A 23,629-nucleotide genomic window follows, 5' to 3' on the forward strand; every position below is an offset into this window, starting at 1 on the left:
GTGTCCGTTCAAGCACATTTCTTGTTCTGGGTTGAAATACAATTCCCAATTTAGCAATTTCATAATTTAGTGGTTCCTGCTATATCAGAGCTATTTGAAATCTATCCCAAAAAGGGTATATAATATTGAAGGTGCACATTGGGTCATTCAGAATAACTTCACACACACCCGCTACTGTGTATTTCCAAGTCTAATTCTGTCACTAAACCCATACCTGTCACCCAGCGCCTAAATACTAGGCCTCAAATTTAAATCCCTCTAAATCTCTCGTTACCGCTGTACTGTTGTTGCTGGGCAAGATATTTAGTGTCCGTCAAAGCACATTTTTTGTTCTGGGTTGAAGTACAATTCCCAATTTAGCAATTTCATAATTTAGTGGTTCCTGCTATATCAGAGCTATTTGGAATCTATCCCTAAAAGGGTATATAATATTGAAGGTGCACATTGGGTCATTCAGAATAACTTCACACACACCCGCTACTGTGTATTTCCAAGTCTAATTCTGTCACTAAACCCATACCTGTCACCCAGCGCCTAAATACTAGGCCTCAAATTTAAATCCCTCTAAATCTCTCGTTACCGCTGTACTGTTGTTGCTGGGCAAGATATTTAGTGTCCGTCAAAGCACATTTTTTGTTCTGGGTTGAAGTACAATTCCCAATTTAGCAATTTCATAATTTAGTGGTTTCTGCTATATCAGAGCTATTTGAAATCTATCCCTAAAAGGGTATATAATATTGAAGGTGCACATTGGGTCATTCAGAATAACTTCACACACACGCTTCTGTGCATTTCCAAGTCTAATTCTGTCACTAAATCCATACCGGTGACCCAGCGCCTAAATACTAGGCCTCAAATTTAAATCCCTCTAAATCTCTCGTTACCCACCGCTGTACTGTTGTTGCTGGGCAAGATATTTAGTGTCCGTCAAAGCACATTTTTTGTTCTGGGTTGAAGTACAATTCCCAATTTAGCAATTTCATAATTTAGTGGTTTCTGCTATATCAGAGCTATTTGAAATCTATCCCTAAAAGGGTATATAATATTGAAGGTGCACATAGGGTCATTCAGAATAACTTCACACACACGCTTCTGTGCATTTCCAAGTCTAATTCTGTCACTAAATCCATACCGGTGACCCAGCGCCTAAATACTAGGCCTCAAATTTAAATCCCTCTAAATCTCTCGTTACCCACCGCTGTACTGTTGTTGCTGGGCAAGATATTTAGTGTCCGTCAAAGCACATTTTTTGTTCTGGGTTGAAGTACAATTCCCAATTTAGCAATTTCATAATTTAGTGGTTTCTGCTATATCAGAGCTATTTGAAATCTATCCCTAAAAGGGTATATAATATTGAAGGTGCACATAGGGTCATTCAGAATAACTTCACACACACGCTTCTGTGCATTTCCAAGTCTAATTCTGTCACTAAATCCATACCGGTGACCCAGCGCCTAAATACTAGGCCTCAAATTTATATCCCGCTAAATCTCTCGTTACCGCTGTACTGTTGTTGCTGGGCAAGATATTTAGTGTCCGTCAAAGCACATTTTTTGTTCTGGGTTGAAGTACAATTCCCAATTTAGCAATTTCATAATTTAGTGGTTCCTGCTATATCAGAGCTATTTGAAATCTATCCCAAAAAGGGTATATAATATTGAAGGTGCACATTGGGTCATTCAGAATAACTTCACACACACCCGCTACTGTGTATTTCCAAGTCTAATTCTGTCACTAAACCCATACCTGTCACCCAGCGCCTAAATACTAGGCCTCAAATTTAAATCCCTCTAAATCTCTCGTTACCGCTGTACTGTTGTTGCTGGGCAAGATATTTAGTGTCCGTCAAAGCACATTTTTTGTTCTGGGTTGAAGTACAATTCCCAATTTAGCAATTTCATAATTTAGTGGTTTCTGCTATATCAGAGCTATTTGAAATCTATCCCTAAAAGGGTATATAATATTGAAGGTGCACATTGGGTCATTCAGAATAACTTCACACACACGCTTCTGTGCATTTCCAAGTCTAATTCTGTCACTAAATCCATACCGGTGACCCAGCGCCTAAATACTAGGCCTCAAATTTATATCCCGCTAAATCTCTCGTTACCGCTGTACTGTTGTTGCTGGGCAAGATATTTAGTGTCCGTCAAAGCACATTTTTTGTTCTGGGTTGAAGTACAATTCCCAATTTAGCAATTTCATAATTTAGTGGTTCCTGCTATATCAGAGCTATTTGAAATCTATCCCTAAAAGGGTATATAATATTGAAGGTGCACATAGGGTCATTCAGAATAACTTCACACACACGCTTCTGTGCATTTCCAAGTCTAATTCTGTCACTAAATCCATACCGGTGACCCAGCGCCTAAATACTAGGCCTCAAATTTAAATCCCTCTAAATCTCTCGTTACCGCTGTCCTGTTGTAGCTGGGAAAGTTATTTAGTGCCCGTCAAAGCACATTTTTTGTTCTGGGTTGAAGTACAATTCCCAATTTAGCAATTTCATAATTTAGTGGTTCCTGCTATATCAGAGCTATTTGAAATCTATCCCAAAAAGGGTATATAATATTCAAGGTGCACATTGGGTCATTCAGAATAACTTCACACACACGCTTCTGTGCATTTCCAAGTCTAATTCTGTCACTAAATCCATACCGGTCACCCAGCGCCTAAATACTAGGCCTCAAATTTATATCCCGCTGAATTTGAATACAATACATTGGGCCAAATAATATATTTGTTGTTGTGGTGAACCATAACAATGAGAAAAACATCTAGTAAGGGACGCGGACGTGGACATGGTCGTGGTGGTGTTAGTGGACCCTCTGGTGCTGGGAGAGGACGTGGCCGTTCTGCCACATCCACACGTCCTAGTGTACCAACTACCTCAGGTCCCAGTAGCCGCCAGAATTTACAGCGATATATGGTGGGGCCCAATGCCGTTCTAAGGATGGTAAGGCCTGAGCAGGTACAGGCATTAGTCAATTGGGTGGCCGACAGTGGATCCAGCACGTTCACATTATCTCCCACCCAGTCTTCTGCAGAAAGCGCACAGATGGCGCCTGAAAACCAACCCCATCAGTCTGTCACATCACCCCCATGCATACCAGGGAAACTGTCTCAGCCTCAAGTTATGCAGCAGTCTCTTATGCTGTTTGAAGACTCCGCTGGCAGGGTTTCCCAAGGGCATCCACCTAGCCCTTCCCCAGCGGTGAAAGACATAGAATGCACTGACGCACAACCACTTATGTTTCCTGATGATGAGGACATGGGAATACCACCTCAGCATGTCTCTGATGATGACGAAACACAGGTGCCAACTGCTGCGTCTTTCTGCAGTGTGCAGACTGAACAGGAGGTCAGGGATCAAGACTGGGTGGAAGACGATGCAGGGGACGATGAGGTCCTAGACCCCACATGGAATGAAGGTCGTGCCACTGACTTTCACAGTTCGGAGGAAGAGGCAGTGGTGAGACCGAGCCAACAGCGTAGCAAAAGAGGGAGCAGTGGGCAAAAGCAGAACACCCGCCGCCAAGAGACTCCGCCTGCTACTGACCGCCGCCATCTGGGACCGAGCACCCCAAAGGCAGCTTCAAGGAGTTCCCTGGCATGGCACTTCTTCAAACAATGTGCTGACGACAAGACCCGAGTGGTTTGCACGCTGTGCCATCAGAGCCTGAAGCGAGGCATTAACGTTCTGAACCTGAGCACAACCTGCATGACCAGGCACCTGCATGCAAAGCATGAACTGCAGTGGAGTAAACACCTTAAAACCAAGGAAGTCACTCAGGCTCCCCCTGCTACCTCTTCTGCTGCTGCCGCCTCGGCCTATTCTGCTGCTGCCGCCTCGGCCTCTTCCTCCGCCTCTGGAGGAACGTTGGCACCTGCCGCCCAGCAAACAGGGGATGTACCACCAACACCACCACCACCACCTCCGTCACCAAGCGTCTCAACCATGTCACACGCCAGCGTTCAGCTCTCCATCTCACAAACATTTGATAGAAAGCGTAAATTCCCACCTAGCCACCCTCGATCCCTGGCCCTGAATGCCAGCATTTCTAAACTACTGGCCTATGAAATGCTGTCATTTAGGCTGGTGGACACAGACAGCTTCAAACAGCTCATGTCGCTTGCTGTCCCACAGTATGTTGTTCCCAGCCGGCACTACTTCTCCAAGAGAGCCGTGCCTTCCCTGCACAACCAAGTATCCGATAAAATCAAGTGTGCACTGCGCAACGCCATCTGTAGCAAGGTCCACCTAACCACAGATACGTGGACCAGTAAGCACGGCCAGGGACGCTATATCTCCCTAACTGCACACTGGGTAAATGTAGTGGCAGCTGGGCCCCAGGCGGAGAGCTGTTTGGCGCACGTCCTGCCGCCGCCAAGGATCGCAGGGCAACATTCTTTGCCTCCTGTTGCCACCTCCTCCTTCTCGGCTTCCTCCTCCTCTTCTTCCACCTGCTCATCCAGTCAGCCACACACCTTCACCACCAACTTCAGCACAGCCCGGGGTAAACGTCAGCAGGCCATTCTGAAACTCATATGTTTGGGGGACAGGCCCCACACCGCACAGGAGTTGTGGCGGGGTATTGAACAACAGACCGACGAGTGGTTGCTGCCGGTGAGCCTCAAGCCCGGCCTGGTGGTGTGTGATAATGGGCGAAATCTCGTTGCAGCTCTGGGACTAGCCAATTTGACGCACATCCCTTGCTTGGCGCATGTGCTGAATTTGGTGGTGCAGAAGTTCATTCACAACTACCCCGACATGTCAGAGCTGCTGCATAAAGTGCGGGCCGTCTGTTCGCGCTTCCGGCGTTCACATCCTGCCGCTGCTCGCCTGTCTGCGCTACAGCGTAACTTCGGCCTTCCCGCTCACCGCCTCATATGCGACGTGCCCACCAGGTGGAACTCCACCTTGCACATGCTGGACAGACTGTGCGAGCAGCAGCAGGCCATAGTGGAGTTTCAGCTGCAGCACGCACGGGTCAGTCGCACTACAGAACAGCACCACTTCACCACCAATGACTGGGCCTCCATGCGAGACCTGTGTGCCCTGTTGCGCTGTTTCGAGTACTCCACCAACATGGCCAGTGGCGATGACACCGTTATCAGCGTTACAATACCACTTCTATGTCTCCTTGAGAAAACACTTAGGGCGATGATGGAACAGGAGGTGGCCCAGGAGGAGGAGGAGGAGGATGAGGAAGAGGGGTCATTTTTAGCACTTTCAGGCCAGTCTCTTCGAAGTGACTCAGAGGGAGGTTTTTTGCAACAGCAGAGGCCAGGTACAAATGTGGCCAGCCAGGGCCCACTACTGGAGGACGAGGAGGACGAGGATGAGGAGGAGGTGGAGGAGGATGAGGATGAAGCATGGTCACAGCGGGGTGGCACCCAACGCAGCTCGGGTCCATCACTGGTGCGTGGCTGGGGGGAAAGGCAGGACGATGACGATACGCCTCCCACAGAGGACAGCTTGTCCTTACCCCTGGGCAGCCTGGCACACATGAGCGACTACATGCTGCAGTGCCTGCGCAACGACAGCAGAGTTGCCCACATTTTAACCTGTGCGGACTACTGGGTTGCCACCCTGCTGGATCCACGCTACAAAGACAATGTGCCCACCTTACTTCCTGCACTGGAGCGTGATAGGAAGATGCGCGAGTACAAGCGCACGTTGGTAGACGCGCTACTGAGAGCATTCCCAAATGTCACAGGGGAACAAGTGGAAGCCCAAGGCCAAGGCAGAGGAGGAGCAAGAGGTCGCCAAGGCAGCTGTGTCACGGCCAGCTCCTCTGAGGGCAGGGTTAGCATGGCAGAGATGTGGAAAACTTTTGTCAACACGCCACAGCTAACTGCACCACCACCTGATACGCAACGTGTTAGCAGGAGGCAACATTTCACTAACATGGTGGAACAGTACGTGTGCACACCCCTCCACGTACTGACTGATGGTTCGGCCCCATTCAACTTCTGGGTCTCTAAATTGTCCACGTGGCCAGAGCTAGCCTTTTATGCCTTGGAGGTGCTGGCCTGCCCGGCAGCCAGCGTTTTGTCTGAACGTGTATTCAGCACGGCAGGGGGCGTCATTACAGACAAACGCAGCCGCCTGTCTACAGCCAATGTGGACAAGCTGACGTTCATAAAAATGAACCAGGCATGGATCCCACAGGACCTGTCCGTCCCTTGTCCAGATTAGACATTAACTACCTCCCCATAACCATATATTATTGGACTCCAGGGCACTTCCTCATTCAATCCTATTTTTATTTTCATTTTACCATTATATTGCGATGCTACCCAAAGTTGAATGAACCTCTCCTCTGCCTGTGTGCTAGGCCTAAATATATGCCAATGGACTGTTGCAGTGGTGGCTGACATGAAGCCTGATTCTCTGCTATGACATGCAGACTAATTCTCTGCTGACATGAAGCCAGATTGTCTGTTACGGGACCTCTCTCCTCTGCCTGGGTGCTGGGCCTAAATTTATGACAATGGACTGTTGCAGTGGTGGCTGACGTGAAGCCTGATTCTCTGCTATGACATGCAGACTGATTCTCTGCTGACATGAAGCCAGATCCTCTGTTACGGGACCTCTCTCCTCTGCCTGGGTGCTGGGCCTAAATTTATGACAATGGACTGTTGCAGTGGTGGCTGACGTGAAGCCTGATTCTCTGCTATGACATGCAGACTGATTCTCTGCTGACATGAAGCCAGATCCTCTGTTACGGGACCTCTCTCCTCTGCCTGGGTGCTGGGCCTAAATTTATGACAATGGACTGTTGCAGTGGTGGCTGACGTGAAGCCTGATTCTCTGCTATGACATGCAGACTGATTCTCTGCTGACATGAAGCCAGATCCTCTTTTACGGGACCTCTCTCCTCTGCCTGGGTGCTGGGCCTAAATTTATGACAATGGACTGTTGCAGTGGTGGCTGACGTGAAGCCTCATTCTCTGCTATGACATGCAGACTGATTCTCTGCTGACATGAAGCCAGATCCTCTGTTACGGGACCTCTCTCCTCTGCCTGGGTGCTGGGCCTGAATATATGCCAATGGACTGTTGCAGTGGTGGGTGACGTGAAGCCTCATTCTCTGCTATGACATGCAGACTAATTCTCTGCTGACATGAAGCCAGATTGTCTGTTACGGGACCTCTCTCCTCTGCCTGTGTGTGTGCTGGGCCTAAATATATGCCAATGGACTGTTGCAGTGGTGGCTGACGTGAAGCCTCATTCTCTGCTATGACATGCAGACTGATTCTCTGCTGACATGAAGCCAGATCCTCTGTTACGGGACCTCTCTCCTCTGCCTGGGTGCTGGGCCTAAATTTATGACAATGGACTGTTGCAGTGGTGGCTGACGTGAAGCCTGATTCTCTGCTATGACATGCAGACTGATTCTCTGCTGTCATGAAGCCAGATTGTCTGTTACGGGACCTTTCTCCTCTACCTGGGTTCTGGGCCTAAATTTATGAAAATTGACTCTTACAGTGGTGGGTGACGTGAAGCCTGATTCTCTGCTATGATATGAAGACTGATTCTCTGCTGACATGAAGCCAGATTGTCTGTTACGGGACCTTTCTCCTCTGCCTGGGTTCTGGGCCTAAATTTATGAAAATTGACTCTTACAGTGGTGGGTGACGTGAAGCCTGATTCTCTGCTATGATATGAAGACTGATTCTCTGCTGACATGAAGCCAGATTGTCTGTTACGGGACCTTTCTCCTCTGCCTGGGTTCTGGGCCTAAATTTATGAAAATTGACTCTTACAGTGGTGGGTGACGTGAAGCCTGATTCTCTGCTATGATATGAAGACTGATTCTCTGCTGACATGAAGCCAGATTGTCTGTTACGGGACCTTTCTCCTCTGCCTGGGTTCTGGGCCTAAATTTATGAAAATTGACTCTTACAGTGGTGGGTGACGTGAAGCCTGATTCTCTGCTATGATATGAAGACTGATTCTCTGCTGACATGAAGCCAGATTGTCTGTTACGGGACCTTTCTCCTCTGCCTGGGTTCTGGGCCTAAATTTATGAAAATTGACTCTTACAGTGGTGGGTGACGTGAAGCCTGATTCTCTGCTATGATATGAAGACTGATTCTCTGCTGACATGAAGCCAGATTGTCTGTTACGGGACCTTTCTCCTCTGCCTGGGTTCTGGGCCTAAATTTATGAAAATTGACTCTTACAGTGGTGGGTGACGTGAAGCCTGATTCTCTGCTATGATATGAAGACTGATTCTCTGCTGACATGAAGCCAGATTGTCTGTTACGGGACCTTTCTCCTCTGCCTGGGTTCTGGGCCTAAATTTATGAAAATTGACTCTTACAGTGGTGGGTGACGTGAAGCCTGATTCTCTGCTATGATATGAAGACTGATTCTCTGCTGACATGAAGCCAGATTGTCTGTTACGGGACCTTTCTCCTCTGCCTGGGTTCTGGGCCTAAATTTATGAAAATTGACTCTTACAGTGGTGGGTGACGTGAAGCCTGATTCTCTGCTATGATATGAAGACTGATTCTCTGCTGACATGAAGCCAGATTGTCTGTTACGGGACCTTTCTCCTCTGCCTGGGTTCTGGGCCTAAATTTATGAAAATTGACTCTTACAGTGGTGGGTGACGTGAAGCCTGATTCTCTGCTATGATATGAAGACTGATTCTCTGCTGACATGAAGCCAGATTGTCTGTTACGGGACCTTTCTCCTCTGCCTGGGTTCTGGGCCTAAATTTATGAAAATTGACTCTTACAGTGGTGGGTGACGTGAAGCCTGATTCTCTGCTATGATATGAAGACTGATTCTCTGCTGACATGAAGCCAGATTGTCTGTTACGGGACCTTTCTCCTCTGCCTGGGTTCTGGGCCTAAATTTATGAAAATTGACTCTTACAGTGGTGGGTGACGTGAAGCCTGATTCTCTGCTATGATATGAAGACTGATTCTCTGCTGACATGAAGCCAGATTGTCTGTTACGGGACCTTTCTCCTCTGCCTGGGTTCTGGGCCTAAATTTATGAAAATTGACTCTTACAGTGGTGGGTGACGTGAAGCCTGATTCTCTGCTATGATATGAAGACTGATTCTCTGCTGACATGAAGCCAGATTGTCTGTTACGGGACCTTTCTCCTCTGCCTGGGTTCTGGGCCTAAATTTATGAAAATTGACTCTTACAGTGGTGGGTGACGTGAAGCCTGATTCTCTGCTATGATATGAAGACTGATTCTCTGCTGACATGAAGCCAGATTGTCTGTTACGGGACCTTTCTCCTCTGCCTGGGTTCTGGGCCTAAATTTATGAAAATTGACTCTTACAGTGGTGGGTGACGTGAAGCCTGATTCTCTGCTATGATATGAAGACTGATTCTCTGCTGACATGAAGCCAGATTGTCTGTTACGGGACCTTTCTCCTCTGCCTGGGTTCTGGGCCTAAATTTATGAAAATTGACTCTTACAGTGGTGGGTGACGTGAAGCCTGATTCTCTGCTATGATATGAAGACTGATTCTCTGCTGACATGAAGCCAGATTGTCTGTTACGGGACCTTTCTCCTCTGCCTGGGTTCTGGGCCTAAATTTATGAAAATTGACTCTTACAGTGGTGGGTGACGTGAAGCCTGATTCTCTGCTATGATATGAAGACTGATTCTCTGCTGACATGAAGCCAGATTGTCTGTTACGGGACCTTTCTCCTCTGCCTGGGTTCTGGGCCTAAATTTATGAAAATTGACTCTTACAGTGGTGGGTGACGTGAAGCCTGATTCTCTGCTATGATATGAAGACTGATTCTCTGCTGACATGAAGCCAGATTCTCTGTTACGGGACCTCTCTCCTCTGCCTGGGTGCTGGGCCTAAATTTATGACAATGGACTGTTGCAGTGGTGGCTGACGTGAAGCCTGATTCTCTGCTATGACATGCAGACTGATTCTCTGCTGACATGAAGCCAGATTCTCTGTTACGGGACCTCTCTCCTCTGCCTGTGTGTGTGCTGGGCCTAAATATATGCCAATGGACTGTTGCAGTGGTGGCTGACGTGAAGCCTCATTCTCTGCTATGACATGCAGACTAATTCTCTGCTGACATGAAGACAGATTCTCTGTTACGGGACCTCTCTCCTCTGCCTGGGTGCCGGGGCCTAAATATCTGAGAATGGACTGTTCCAGTGGTGGGTGACGGGAAGCCAGATTCTCTGCTATGGAACCTCTCTCCAATTGATTTTGGTTAATTTTTATTTATTTAATTTTTATTTTAATTCATTTCCCTATCCACATTTGTTTGCAGGGGATTTACCTACATGTTGCTGCCTTTTGCAGCCCTCTAGCTCTTTCCTGGGCTGTTTTACAGCCTTTTTAGTGCCGAAAAGTTCGGGTCCCCATTGACTTCAATGGGGTTCGGGTTCGGGACGAAGTTCGGATCGGGTTCGGATCCCGAACCCGAACATTTCCGGGATGTTCGGCCGAACTTCTCGAACCCGAACATCCAGGTGTTCGCTCAACTCTACTAATAAGCCCTTTTCCTTTTTCCCCACTAATACACGCAGGGCAGTTTCTAGGGAACAGAGCGAACAATACAAAAGCGCCCCCACCCCGCATTCACGTTTAAAGTCTCCACAGATCTCAGTTTGTTCACTTTCGTTTTATTTTCAGTTTGTTTTCAGAAGCTCATGCGCACGCATCTTCCGCCATGGGAGAGCAGCCCCCTCTGCCACATAAAAAGACACCAGTATTAATAAATGGCACAGGGTAGAGGAGGTCTGTTAGGAAATTCAGCTTATACCTTTGACTTTGGCTTGTTGTTTCTGCAGTCCACCCGACCCTCTATAGCAAATAACCTCCCTATATAGTTGCCCCTTTTAACACCACCCTGTAGTGTCCACCAATACTATGCCCAGTGCTGCCCCATGTGCCTACATTAGTTTACTTTAAAACTGCTGAGAACATGATAAAATAATAAAAGTAGTGAAACTTTTTTGATCCCCGCTCACTTCTCAATCACTGGCTGCAGTGGTCTCATGTCTCAGTGGAGGGGGACATAGGAGTACATAGACCAGCGAAGACACGGGAAGTAGTGGAAGGAGATCAGAGATGTATCACTACTTTTATTATCACATTCAAATCAGTTTTAGAAAATAAATTTTACATGGCTGGATAAACCCTTCTTAAGACAGAGCCCACATGAGATCCCAAAATTAATGATGCAGACCTCCAGACAAGGTCTCAAAAGTTATCCAGATTCCAGATCAGCCCCCAAATTCATACAGACCCCAGATTAGACGCCAAATCAGCCTCAAATGTATTCAGACCCTATAACAACCACTAAATTCATGCAGCTCATCCCACAAATTTGTACAGGCCTAAAATTTATTCAGACCCCTGTCATCTCCTATAACCTCCACCTCACTTAGTACATTAATTGCAGCCATCAGACTGCATATATATATATATATATATATATGGTGTATACTCCCCTCTCTGCTTCTCCTCCAGATGCCATTGCTCTTGGTTTAGCGCTATGTCCTGGCGTCAGTGCTGCACTATGTCCTGACATCACACAGCACCCCCCCGCATCTCCTCTTATGTACTGACCCCCCCCCCCCGATACACTGAACATCCCTCATGCACAGGCTCCAGCATATTTACATTATAGTTTGTACTCACTGTGAAGAAAGTTCCTCACAGGTCAGTGCTACCTGACTCCTCCCCAGATAAGCTCCTCCTCCTCCCCCATGCAGCTTCACACAGCCCTCAGTGCCTTGTCCTCTTCTCACACTGGCCCCACCTCCTTGCCTGACGCGCTCCCACAGGCCCTGCCTCCTCCCTCACACACACTGCACAGGCCCTGCTGATCAGCTGTAAACACCAGTGACCAGTGCCCCCTTTTGCTTGTTGATGTGATGCGCCCCTGTGCAGTGGCACCCCTCCCCCGGCTCTAGCAAAGGACCTGATTACACGCCAAATAAAGGCTTTAGAACATATAACTGCGGCCGTGAACAGCAAATAATATATTTTTTTGCCACTAATACATGCCAAAAGGGCTGTCATTTTCTCACTTCAACACACAACGGCTCATAAGCCCTTTTTCTTTTTCCCCACTAATACACACCAAAAAAAGGCTTTAGAACATATATATATATAAGAACGGTTTGCTGGAATTACAGAGGTATCATCTGATGCAAACCTGAAATGAGCAGCAGTATAATGCCAATTTGGATCCCCAGTCAGTGCAGCAAGGTGTAATAGGATTGTTCCTATTACCCAGGCTGTAAACACCCCTATTGAACCCTGTTCTGCATCAATACTTTGGAATAATTCCTCCCTATCCTTTCTCTGAACTTCTAATGCTCTTTCCCTGAACTTCTATTTCCAAGAACTGTCCCTAGTGCCTGCTGGCGTCTCTCCCTACACTAAGTACAGTGGAAAATGGCTAAATCCAAGATGACTGAGGCTACAGATGTAGCAGGGTTAGCGCTCATACTCTTAACTCAAATTTCTTAACTCATCGTGTTATCTTGAAACAAAAGCCATTGAAAAGCAATTGAAGGTGCTTGCTTAGTTTAGATAACACATCTTAGAAATCTCAGAAAGCATGAGTGTTAACTCTACTACATTGGTATTTATAGGGCTGTGACATCACAGGGCTAGCTGGCTGCTTATTGGCGGCATGCATGGCATTGTGGGTGATCCCTCATTCCCAGAGTTCCTTGCTCCATGTCCTAACATGTGCAGCAAAGGAAAAAAAAGCATTTAGTTCCATGAAGTGCGAGAAAATTCGGATTCGGTGTGAATCTAATAATTCTTGAAATTCTGATCGAATTCCTCTTTGTCAGCTTCAATTCGCTCATCTCTAAGGCTCAGCACAGTGTCATGTTAATTAATTTCAATGAAGTAGGGGGTGGCATAGAAAAACTAGAGTAGTATTTCTAGACAAGTATTAGTCTTAAAGATGCTTCAAATTTATCAAATCACAGACAACATTTGATCAATTTGTTCGCAACACAGATTCAAGCAAGCTCTGACTTCAAAAGTTATCCTCATGAAAAATTCACCTATGCTGCAGTACAGAGGCAATACTTTTAGCATCACTGGTTTGGTCCATTGTCTTATGAATGAACCCTTATCTGTATTCTCTGATCTGATCTAATTTTTTATCTTTTTATTGTCAAGAAATATTTAGACATAACACTGAGTGAAAACATGAGGTATGAATGTGCCCTGAGCTAACAACAAAACTTTAATGGCAGTGTTACAGGGGTGGGTGTGCAACCACTATGTCAAGCATTTGACTTTCGGCTAAACCTAAGGTACCTGTCAGTACCCTGGTATTCACCCTTGAACCCCTACGCAGGGATCAGGACTTTACTGCAGGGCAACCACCAGGCCTCTATCTCCTGGAGTAGTCTCTGTATGAATGACAGCTCCTCCATGACCCAACTGGTGGAGGATAAGCCATCAATTGTAAAGGAGTGGACAATACTTTAACACATTTCATAAAAGGTAAGTGTGGGCACTTTAGTCAGTTCTAACTTTTATGCACACAAAAGAGAACTATAACAAATTTTGTTTACTCTATTTTTATTGTTGCTACTTGGTTATCTCCATTCTCCTTTTTCTCATACAGATGAATGTCTAGTGTAGTCATGTTTACACCCTTGGTTGTCTACTTGCTAATTCAGGGTTTATTCATACATGTCTCGGTTACCTCCAAGTGCAAGTTCTACTGTGATTGCTCCGTTGGTTCCATCTGTATTTAGTTGTATTTAGTTGTTTTTTTTTTGGGGGGGGGGGGGAATAATTGCCGTGATATACTTGCAAATCCTTCACGTCCCAAACTGAAGTGTGTGGGGTGCAGCCAGTGGTTGCAATTTTGGGTGGGTAATTTGTGCAAAGGAAACAATAATGGGGAGGTAATTGCAGAAATTACCACTACTGCTTTTAGCTTGACATATGTTTAATGACTGGACGGATGGAAATACTAAAACCCCTCATGCTCATTGTCAGACAATTGAAACCGATAATCACCACCACCGAACTATTGATGATAATCTGTTTTGAATAGATTTGGCTAATTCCAAGCAGAAGTGGCTTATTTTCTGCTTCGCAATGCAGCCTTAGGGATCAGAACAGTAACGGCCAAGTTATTACCTAGTAATTCTCCTGTAACAGAAGCTGCAGGTATCATTTGCAGCATTATGGCGGAATAACAATGTGGTTTTAGCCTAACATAAAATCTCTCCCTAGAAAAAGTGTAAATGTCATTGCTTATGTGTCATGCATTCTAAACTGTGAAAAGCCAGATTTTCATTTTATCTAGCCTAGAGAGTTATTGGAATTTTAAAGTTTTTGTTGTGGTAGGCTGTTTTAAAAAAATAAAAATAAAAATAGCAGGAAGAGAAGCCATATTAGTTGTCACCTTTGAAAGTCACAGTAGTATAATTTAAAACCCCTTGGCCCCGGTAAATAAATCTGGAACAGGGACCCTCTACTACCATGTGCCAATTGTTGAAAACAAAAGTGTCGTTGATCACCTGACTAACCAGTAAAATGCTCGCAATTTTCTTGAGGAAACTAAAATCGTAGTGAATGGCGGCAAATTATTGTAGTAATGATAGTTTGCTCCTCAATCAAAACGAATGCAGGTTGACTTGAATCCTGTCGATTGATACTCATTGCAACAGCATTGGCCTATGTAAGAGGATCCTTAGATGTTGCATTCGGACATATGGGCCTCCTGCTCAGTTAGCCTTTATGCTGTATTACACAGTTGTATGTCGCTCTTTGTGCTTTCAAATTAGAAGCAATGAGAAGACATGTCAAGTATGTGCTTGTACATTTCTAAGGGTGTCATAATAGAGGTCTACACGACACAGGTTCATAATATGGTAGTAAAACATGTTTTTAAATACAGGGAAACCTCTTTGAGAAGACCAAACATCAAATCTTCTAGAAGGATGATCCTCTCAAAATATAGACCAGTGTAAAAATTGTTATGTCTGTAGATGGTTAGTCTTTGTAAAATGTTTCACTGTATGTTCTTGTAAAAGAAGATTTCCTGTGCTTACTCTCTGACTGCACCTAAGTACCAGTGACTAAAAGCAGGGTTCTACCACATTTGCTCTCCTCTAAGTTAAAAGTAGTATCTATATGTGACACCCAGGGGCGTAGCAGTGACAGCAATTTTTTGTACGGGACCCCTCCCCAACTTAATAGACACACTCATATACACATTCTCCACATACATGGACGCACTCATACACGCACTCACAACATAAATGGACGCACTCATACATGCACTCACAACATACATGGATGCACTTATACACACACTCACAACATACATGGATGCACTGCTTCTGGTGTTCCGTTCATGTCTGTCCATGTCCGCCTTCGGAAGAGGGTTCCTGTGTTCCCCGGAGGGGGAATGCCCGTATGCTTGAATGCCCGTATGCCCGAATGCCCATATGTCCGAACGACCGTATGCCCGAATGCCCATTGCCTATTCTGTGCAGCTCTGCCTGGGGCCGCTTAGCTTCTATTGCTTGCAGCGCAGGTAATTACTTCTGTCTCTGCTCTGCCTGTTCTGTGCAGCTCTTCCTAGAGTTGCCTTGTTTCTATTGTGCTTGGGGTGCAGGTATCTGCTTCTGACTCTGTTCCATTCTGCCTGCCTGTCTGTGGACTCAATGTACTGTGAGTACCTTGCCTGGTATCTCTGTGCCACTTGATCCTACTACCACTCACTCGGTTTAAGCTCTGGAGTAGCCCCTGGCAAGTACCCATCGCCCAAGCCTATCCTCACCATCTGAGACTCTAGAGAAGACCATGTTGCTGCTTAGTTACGCCCCTCCAGAGTATTGCTAGTCAGTGGCGCAGGGGGTCCACACCCACTGATCCGTTTCAGTACATTGAGGTATTTTATTATAGTCATTGCTTCCTTTGTGATAAATTATGTGTTCCATGGTCCTTGGCCTGTTTTCCTCATATCCTGCTCGCATGTCGTCCAGGAGGTCTGCCTGGGACCCCAGCACGTGACAGCTGAGAAGTATACATGCGGTCAAAAGAGCTCTCCATGCAGGTAAAACAAGCCATCCTTCATCTGCGAAAACAGAAAAAACCCATCTGAAAAATTGCTACACTATTAGGAGTGGCAAAATCTACAGTTTGGTACATCCTGAGAAAGAAAAAAAGCACTGGTGACCTCAACAATGCAAAAAGACCTTGCCGACCACGGAGGACAACAGGGGTGGATGATCGCAGAATAATTACCATGGTGAAGAGAAACTCCTTCACAACAGCCAACCAAGTAAACAACACTCTCCAAGATATAGGCGTATCAATATCCAAATCTACAATAAAGAGAAGACTGCATGAAAGTAAATACAGAAGGTTCACTGCACGGTGCAAGCCACTCATAAGCCTCAAGAATAAGAAGGCTAGATTGGACTTTGCTAAAAAAAATCTTAAAAAAACAGCGCACTTCTGGAAGAACATTCTTTGGACAGATGAAACCAAAATCAAACTCTACCAAAATGATGGAAAAAAGTTTGGCGAAGGCATGGTACAGCTCATGAGCCAAAGTATACCACATCATCAAAGAGGCTGTCATGTCCTATACGATGTCTGATTTTCATTTTTTTAGTGCATTAGTCATGGGAGAACCCCTTTAACTGATAAGAGGACTGATGGAATTGTGCAGCTTTCTAGATTGTTATTTCATCTAATTTAGTTTCTTTTACAAATGTTTCTAAAAAAGTATGATAAGAATTAATGACTGCTTTCTGTACCATCAGGGATCTGTTCTGTGCGCCAGGTGGACAGTCCTATTTTGTCAACGTATTTCAACCATTCAAAATCCCGAGTTAATATTTCCATAACTGCTTTCTCGTATACACATCTGTCTTTCAGCAGGATAAAGAAAAGTGAAACAGCTGGGTTTGGAAAATGGAATCAGCAAAATACATCATGTAAAAACATTATTTCACAAGTGTGATATAAGGGAACAGACCACCCCACAAGGTGATTCTCACACTCACCCAATTCTTTCAACACTATGGTGAAATGTTTAAATTCAAGCGAATCTAAATTTCACAAAGTGCTACTCTAGCCAAAATAACCTACTTTATTTAAGGTTTTCGTATCAAGGTTTGTGAGTAAAATGCATTGTTTCATCGTTATGCCTTTATATCTTTGTTGAGTACAAAAAGTGCTATAAAAACTCAAGATATTATATTAGGATTTCATCAAATTGCCTATGTTTGAAGAAGACTATAGCTGGACCATGAATTCCAAAGAAGCCTTGCTTCAATTTGAATTTGATGAAAACTATTGAACATTCTGTGGACATAACATCTAAACCTGGATCATGATAACCGTTTAAATTATTAATTAGTTTTAAATTCCAACCAGGTCATCTAGGACCTCAATCTTGATTAGAAAACCAGATAATATTTTCCGGTAACATTTAGATTTGATGGAAAATGCTGTTTAATAAAAAACATATGGTATACTATAATGAATAAGTCATTTAAAGAAAAACTTTCCTGTTCGCTAGCATTTTAGTATAATGTTTAGGGGCAGTTTCGAACTGTCTCAGGGTAGTGGGAGTCCTGTTGCCACCTTAAAGGAAACCTGGCATGTGGGTATTTGATTATAATATAACTCATTATATGCAAACATTAACTATTAAAAAGTACCTTAGATTTATTCACTTACTGGTGTGACAGATGGTTAGTCTCATAATATACACACAAAGATGCCACGCGCCGCATGCTAATGAGCTGATTTGAGTCCAGCCTGACGTCTAACTTTAATATGAGTCCAGCGTTTTTCCTATTTAGCGCTGTAGCCACTCCCTGATTCACTTGTTTAGAAGCTCGTCGGGAAGAGGTCTGTACATACATGTGACATCGCAAGCTGACGGCCGTTATGTGCTCTCACTATGATAGTAGATAGTGAGATAGGGCTGCAAGGCTAGCAGCTTGCGATGTCACATGTATGTACAGACCTCTTCCTGATGTTCTAAATGCAAAACCAAATAAAGTGTGGGGCAGCAGGGAGAGTCTGTGGGAACAGTGAGGCTGGCTGCTGCCCGCCCACTGCACAGTACAAGTCAAGCATGAGAACGCTTACCCGAGATGTACACTCTGCCCGCCAAATAACTCCTGCTTGTACTGGTCCAGCTATGAAAGTGCGTCATTACACTGATCAGACAGCGCGCATGCAGGGGATTTGAGACGAGAATTCGTGGCCAGAAATAAAATTAAAAAGTCATTCATTCATTTTAATAATTGGCGGGAAAATTAATAACAGGGAATGCAAAGGTACTATATTAATAAGGTAAAAAAAAGGGGGAGGAATATACTATTGAAATTAGTAATTATAATAAGGGCTAGTTTGTTTATGGGGTGATAAACACATGACAGGTTCCCTTTAAAGGATAACTGTCACATTTAGACCCTAATTTCAATTTTCATATATGTAGTTACTAATAACATAATATTCCAGAATCAGTTACTATTAGACTGACTTACCCCATATTTAATAAGATTCAGCCCTTAGCAACTAGTCTGCATAAAACTGCAATTTCACTATTCAGTTAAGATGGCCGCCACTGCCCTCACCCTGAGGCTAAAGGGTTAATCTCCTGCAGCACAAAGGGGTCCTCTTACCACATGTTGCTTTCATTTATAAACTGAGCAGACGGCAGATCTCCCTTCCCTGCTCTGCGCTGCTTCAACTCTGCATTCTCCAGCTCTGCTGAGTGAGGGAGCGTCTGCCAAACGCAGGGACAGGGAGAAGTGCACACAGCCCAGGCACTGTTATCAGCTGCTGGGGAGGACCTGGCTTTAATCATTTACTTACAGTCCCTGGCTGTCAGTAATCTGACCTTGCACGCTGCGTGCTCCGTCCTTAAACATATAGACGGACCATGCCTAGCAACCCTATTTTAAGCACAGGTAAAAGTAGGCAGTACAGGGAACAAAAATGTGGAATTAAGGGGTAACTGAATACACAGTGAAAAGTTAAAATAGGGCCTCCAAGGTGATATTAATCACCACAGTCCAATACTCCAAAAAAAATAAAAAAAAAATACGACAGTTATCCTTTAAATATGGAAACTGGCCTAAGGCTACTTTCACACTTGCGCTTGATCGGATCCGTTCTGAACGGATCCGATCATATTAATGCAGACGGAGGCTCCGCGCAAGTGCGCAAGTAGCCTGAGCGGATCCGTTCAGACTTTCAATGTAAAGTCAATGGGGGACGGATCCGCTTGAAGATTGAGCCATATGGTGACATCTTCAAGCGGATCCGTTCCCATTGACTTACATTGTAAGTCTGAACGGATCCGCACGCCTCCGCACGGCCAGGCGGACACCCGAACGCTGCAAGCAGCGTTCAGCTGTCCGCCTGTCCGTGCGGAGGCGAGCGGAGCGGAGGCTGAACGCCGCCAGACTGATGCAGTCTGAGCGGATCCGCTCCATTCAGACTGCATCAGGGCTGGACGGCTGCGTTCGGGTCCGCTCGTGAGCCCCTTCAAACGGAGCTCACGAGCGGACCGACGAACGCTAGTGTGAAAGTAGCCTTAGTCTGCACACAAACCTTTTGCAAATCATTTGTTTTTATTTTGTAATAATACTTAAGTATATCATTTATGCTTAAGACTGAAAGTGATTTTTCTTATAGGTTTTATTTTTTTTGTACTACTATGCAATAAATACTGTAGGTCATTTCAAGGGAAGTATTATTGCAATATACATGCAATTAAATATTATTAGGTACACCAATTTTTTTATTGTGGTTGTTCCCGCTTCTGTTTATCCTTCTGGTCCACCTTCCCCTGCATATAGTGGTGGATTAACATGCTCAGTAGCTTCCCTGCTCCCTTCCCTCAGTGCTGGGGTGGTGATCTCACAGTGAAGCAGGTGAAGCGATTCATACGTACACCTCTCATTCATTCTTCTAACTTCACCAGAATATGAAGCTGTATCTCTCTCTAGAGGGTGGAGAATGAAATTGTGGCGGCATTACATACTATGTCTATTTCTGGGGCTATATGTGATCTAAATATGACTATTTTGTAAGCAGGGGTGGAAGAACTAATTGCAATGCATCCTAGAGAATGCAGGTGCTTGATGTGCTACTTACCACTCACAGAAAGGAAAAAAAGTTCTCCAGATAAAAGAGTTAAAAATAAATAAATATATATATATATATATATATATATATATATATATATATTGCATATGAGTGGGCTCATGTATGTGAAATTTCAGGAAGGGGTTATAAAGGACTTGCTGGCTCTTATAACATGCATTTTAACCCTTTGAGGACCATAAGATTACCGTCATCAATATAAAAATAATTATATATTTTTTCCCTTTAAGAATGTATTTAAACAATAAATAAAGCTAGATCCATTTGTTGATAAGAACTAATATTTTGACTCAAACAAAAAAAATGTATTTTACGTTCTTAATCAGATGATATAGGGAATTAAAAACATGGGACAAATACATCCCTTGGTCGGTCCTCAAATTAAAGTAAATACTTGCATACTCTATAATAATTGTGAAAAAATGCTCTAAAATAATTAATGCACAGGGAATCAATTATCATGAGTGCCGACTGGTGTCAGTTGCTGTTGTGTACATTTTCTTTGCTGATAAGTTGATCACTGGGATCTCTGCTGCAAGGACTTCTAGCGATCAGCTGTCAACTGTGTTAGAATCTAGACAAAAGTTTTCACTCTCTCTGTAGTAACACCCCTGGTGAAAATGACCCTTTACACATTTTTTATGAAATTCAATGGTGTAATAGGCAGTGGGTGTGGACCCACTTTACCAACAAATCATTTTGATTTTAGGCTCCTCCTAAGGAAATTATTCTGGTTATCCTCTGGGTTTCACCCTTTAACCCCTAAACAAGGATCTGGCATTTTCTGCAGGGGACCCACCAGGCTGCTACCTTTTGAAAGAGTCCTGGTGTAGTGGCCAGCTGACCTACAGTGGTCAGAGAAACCGATGTGAAGCACCAAGGGCTCAGGGAATACTTGTAGTTGGTAAACAGGCAGAGGTCAGGGCAGGCAGAGTTTGTGCAATTCTGGGAAAGTAGTTGAGGTCAGGGCAAGCAGAAAAGGGTCAGTATGGTAGACACTAGACAGGCTAAAGTCAAGGCAGGCAGCAGAGTTTCAAAGTCGGTTAACAGGCAGAGGTTCGGTACATGTACAGACAATCAGAATAGCATACCTTCACTAGTTAAACTAATAAACTAGGAACCTAAGCTCAGGCAAGGAGTGAGAGGGCAGCCCAGCATTTAAGCGCAGGCTGATTAACAATTAGAAGCAGCCCTGCAACTGCACACAGCTCAAGGAGATGAGGTGAGTGGTGGAAATGGCCGTAGTAGCATAGTTCAATGAATAATGTTCCTAACAGAAGTAGTGGGGCAGCAACGGACACAGGCTGCCGATGTAACAAATTTGCTGTCCATGTGAGGACGGGTCAGGTCCTGTTGAGTAAGGGATGATTTTGTAACCTCCAGGAAAAAAAGACAATGCAGCAGCACTCTGCAAACACAAATAAAGTACAATAATGCCATAATTATAGAAAACATTCTGGTGCTAATGCTATGCTTATTTTGCAAATTTAAAACTCTTGGCAAATGCATTTTGTACAAAATTATTTGGGCCCGTCTGCCGAACGTCAAGGTGATCTCTATAAGACGGGTCCTAACACTAAATCCTACCTGTTATGCGCCATAATGGCCACCATAAAATTCAGGGAGTGCAAGTCCTGAAACCTCCCTACTCTACTCTTTAATCTATTTTGATAGTGTTTTCATCAGACCAATTTTAATTGATAGCAGAAATAAAAAGTTTACATGGATACAAAAAACAGATAGACAGTGTCAGAGATGGAAATGTAGAAACATTCTCCAAACATACTGTAATTAGGTAGAGTGTTCTGGAAAAAACATCTGATGCAGGCCCAAAACATTAAAGTTTACACCCCATTAATTAGGTCTTTATTATATACAAAATGCCAGGATACATAATGTCCAAAAGTACTTACGGCTCACGGAGATATAATTCATTCCATGATTACAATAACATTTTAGGAGGATTTTATCTCAGAGTTTGTGGAATGTTTTTAAAATCTCTGAGCTAATGGAAGGGAATCCATCACCATGTTTTCAAAGAACAAATTATTTAAGAGTTGCTTAACATGAGGATAATCACTAAATAAAGATACTTACATCCTATTGTTTTGACTGATGTCATTCAGTTTTGCATGGACTGCACAGGCAGATGGCCTAAGTGGTGAACCTAACCAGACAGATGGATGTGTCCTACTGAGTCTTGTATAGTCCAGATGAATATTTAGCAACCTGTATATGTGTCTACTAAAGTGACACACAGCTGTACTTCTTCATAGGGAGTAAAATTCAAGTGTGCGGATGGAAAGTGATATTACACACTTGTGTACACTTACATTAAAAGTTTCAAACGATGAGTAATTGGTCAATGCACGTAGCACACACTGTACATTGGCATTTCTATAAACAGTCTAATAAATGTGGTAAGCATACAACACATGGCTCAGGGGTGGAAAGACTTAAAGGGTTTGTCCCATGAAAAATATTCTACATTTTTCAAACCAGCACCTGACTCTAAATACTTTTCTAATAGCATGTAATAAAATATTTTGCATAGCCAATGAGTTATTCAATACACTATGTCTGTATAGCGCCACCTGCTGTTTGTTATTTTCCTTATTTCTCTGCCTATCAGTAATACCAGTAAGGTGGACACACACGCTCAATTCCTTCCTTTGACTGCTACTAGCTTTATCTACTGTTACAAGCTGAGACAGTTACAGAAAGAGAAAGACAGTAGATTGTAGAAAGGAAAAACCTTCCAAGCTGCAGCAGAAAGGACACACTCCTGAGCTGCTAGTCTGAAATAAATGTAGTAGAGCATTTGGAGCAATAAATGGAGAGATCTCTGGATCATTGTAAGGTAAAGGGCTGGTTCTAATTTTGTTAGAACTTGTCATGTACTATATGATATCAGATTTTTATTTTTTTCCATTAATTATGGGATATCCCCTTTAACTAGTGGCTACCCTATTACCTTTGTTCAATATCGAATGATATGATTGCGGTAACAGACCTCATTGAGGGAGATGTTATCATTATTTCCTACTCGAGTCTTAAACTGAAGTATACTGCGGTACAGTGCGCCAAATTTACAGTGCACACACCTCACAATAAACTTGGAGCATTCTGGGCTCTCTTTAAAGGGGTGTTAAATGGGGAATGATTAAATAAAAAAAATAGGGGAGGACAGGGTTAAAAAAAAAAATAATTGTCAATACTTCCCCTCTACGATCATCTTTCGCTGCCGTTGTAATGCTACTCGGGTCCGAGCTACACTTCCTTGTCTTGGGCTTGACACACAGGAAATGGCATGCTTGCTCAGCCGACCGCTATCAGCCAGTGACCACCAAAACATTTCCTGTATATCGCCTCTCTGATCAGGAAATGGAGAGCAGTGGATACCAGAATGGCAGTAGCAGGGGATCGGTAAAGATTCCACTAATCATAAGAACTATGGAATGTAACGCTCCCTCACTTTCCTT

The sequence above is a fragment of the Bufo gargarizans genome, chromosome 7 (assembly GCF_014858855.1).
Source record: "Bufo gargarizans isolate SCDJY-AF-19 chromosome 7, ASM1485885v1, whole genome shotgun sequence".
In the NCBI taxonomy this organism is placed as follows: domain Eukaryota; kingdom Metazoa; phylum Chordata; class Amphibia; order Anura; family Bufonidae; genus Bufo; species Bufo gargarizans.